The sequence below is a fragment of the Penaeus japonicus genome, unplaced genomic scaffold (genome assembly GCF_977035675.1).
Source record: "Penaeus japonicus unplaced genomic scaffold, GWHDUDI00000001_assembly GWHDUDI00000012, whole genome shotgun sequence".
NCBI lineage: Eukaryota > Metazoa > Arthropoda > Malacostraca > Decapoda > Penaeidae > Penaeus > Penaeus japonicus.
The window spans coordinates 37,093,304-37,095,803 of record NW_028234414.1 but is presented as its reverse complement, the minus strand read 5'-3'; positions in this window follow the sequence as shown (position 1 = coordinate 37,095,803).

The window sequence follows — 2,500 nt, the reverse complement described above, 5'->3', positions numbered from 1 at the left end:
CGGAGCCAGTACGTGCGACCTACTTATTATTTTGTCTATTTCGTTTATTGGTTTATTTGTCTTATCTCGAGAATTCGAGAAGCTTCTGTTCGTTGCTCTTGTGCTCCATCTATGATATGATCTGTCTCTTGCTTGCGTTCGTCAGCTCCTGTTTGTTATTCTGTCTCTTACTCTGTCTCTGTCTCTCTCTCTCTCTCTCTTACTCTGTCTCTCTCTCTCTCTCTTACTCTGTCTCTCTCACTCTCTCTCTCTCTCTTACTCTGTTTCGCTTTCCTATGTTGTCGCTGTCTCTCTCTTACTATGTCTGTCTCTTACTCTGTTTCGCTTTCCTATGTTGTCTCTGTCTCTCTCTCACGCTATCTCTCTCTTTCTCTTTCTCTCTCTATTTATCTATCTATTTCTCTCTCTCTCTCTTTCTCTCTCTTTCTCTCTCTCTCTCTCTCTCTTTCTCTATCTATCTATCTATCTATCTATCTATCTCTCTCTCTCTCTCTCTCTCTCTCTCTCTCTCTATCTATCTATCTATCTATCTCTCTCTCTCTATCTATCTATCTATCTATCTATATATATATATATATATATATATATATCAGTCTGTCTTGATTATGCTAAATTACTGGGATTACTGATATTCGATCTCAAAATTTCCCTTTAAGAGTCAAACAGTACAGGAGGTGGTAAGGCAGCGAAATGTTAAGACGGAAGATTAACCCTTCAACAAAAAGTGACTGGAGTAAAAAGTATCAAAATGAGTTCAGTCCCTTAAGTAAACACTACAGGACGCAATAGTGGTATAGGAACACTGACAGCGACTTGTTAGGTTATCCTATCAACCTTATGGGGTGAAAGGCAAGCAGAAGTTGAGCTCTACCGACATGCTTTCGCTGCAAGAGCTTAGGGTTATCTCCTTATATATCATATCGTAATAGCTAGAAAATCGCGAGACACGTGAGTTTTCCAATTGCATTATCAACTCACTGAAGGTATATAAAACATTCTGTCACGTCGATAGAATTGCAGAAATACCCACTGTACACAAACGAAGAGAACTCGAAGTGGAGAGAAGAGTTTCGAAATGCTCCTGATTTCCCATTTTTAATTCATCTCTTTGCTGGTTTGTTTTATCTTGTTATGGATATAGATATTTTAAATGGCATGATACTCTTTGCGATGAAATGGACTATTACATTGGCATTTACGATTTACACTGAAATCTATCTCTGTATCTTTCGCTCTATCTAAACAAGCGGGAATTCATTCAGATTGGACTTGAACTTGAACCTTTTATATTTTGTATTTTACTCCAGATTGGCGTCGTCTTTGACAGCAATGACAACCGAGAAATCAGTTAACTAGCATTTTTTTTTTACCCAGTTTTGGCCGCTTTAAAAGACGCCATCGCGCCCTCCGATCTTCGGTTGTCTAAGATTTCAGTGATCAAAGTGGGCGTGAGACTTCGATGGTCTAAATGGTTGGGCGTGAGCTATCGGTGTTCTACATGGGTCCGAGCAGGCAAAGCGACCCCCCCCCCCGCCCCATGAGTAGTAATGTGAGAGGGGGGGGATCCCAGCAGAGGTGTACGCAGCAGGGCGAGAGTTGTCACGGACTCACTGAGGCGTCTGCCGTCCACCTGGCTTCACTCCAGAGAGGCATTTTCTCTCTGATATAACAGTTTCCTATGTTACGGAAATGCTTAGACAGTCGGAAAAAATGCTTCGTGAGGTAGAAGATCCCTTGTTTCGAGTTCGCCGCTGTGGAAACGAGTGGAAAACCTCGAGGAACCATTCGAACCAATCGAACATCGCCTCGGAGAATAACCGAGCCAAACAAAACTTTCCGGGATGATACCTGTACGTCATAAAAAGAAAAAATAAACAAAAGAACATCACTTGGCAACACACACTTTGGATGAATCTATTCTAAAATATTAATTAAACGATAAAAAAATGATTACTCGCGGTACACTAAGCATGAAACCAGTAATTACAAGGGAGTGCAAGGTGTGTTCACTGAGAGGTGCACGAGACACCCGATAAAACCTGACGAAAATGTATTAAACGCATTTGGATTCTTTTATGTTTTTTTTTTTTTTCATCTCTGTAGATAATAACTGTCGGAAATGTGTGGCTATGAGTACCTTTCTTCTCATGTGTCTAGATATATGCATAAGTACGGATTGTTTAACGATTTTTTTTTTTTTTTTTTTTTTAGATGATTTCAAAATTATAAAGCGAAAACTAATCATTGGCAATATCGACATTGACTGAAACAAGAAAAATAGGTCTCATGATCAATTTGACCATCATAAAGTTTTTTTTTTTTTCAGTTGCTGATGATAAAGAAAGGTTTGAAATAACCTAGTCCGTAGACTGTTTAAATAATGAATTAAGGATTCAGATCGCTAAGTGACCAAAACGGACACACACACGCACACATACACACACACACACACACTCACACGTACACACACATACACACACATACACACACACACACACAC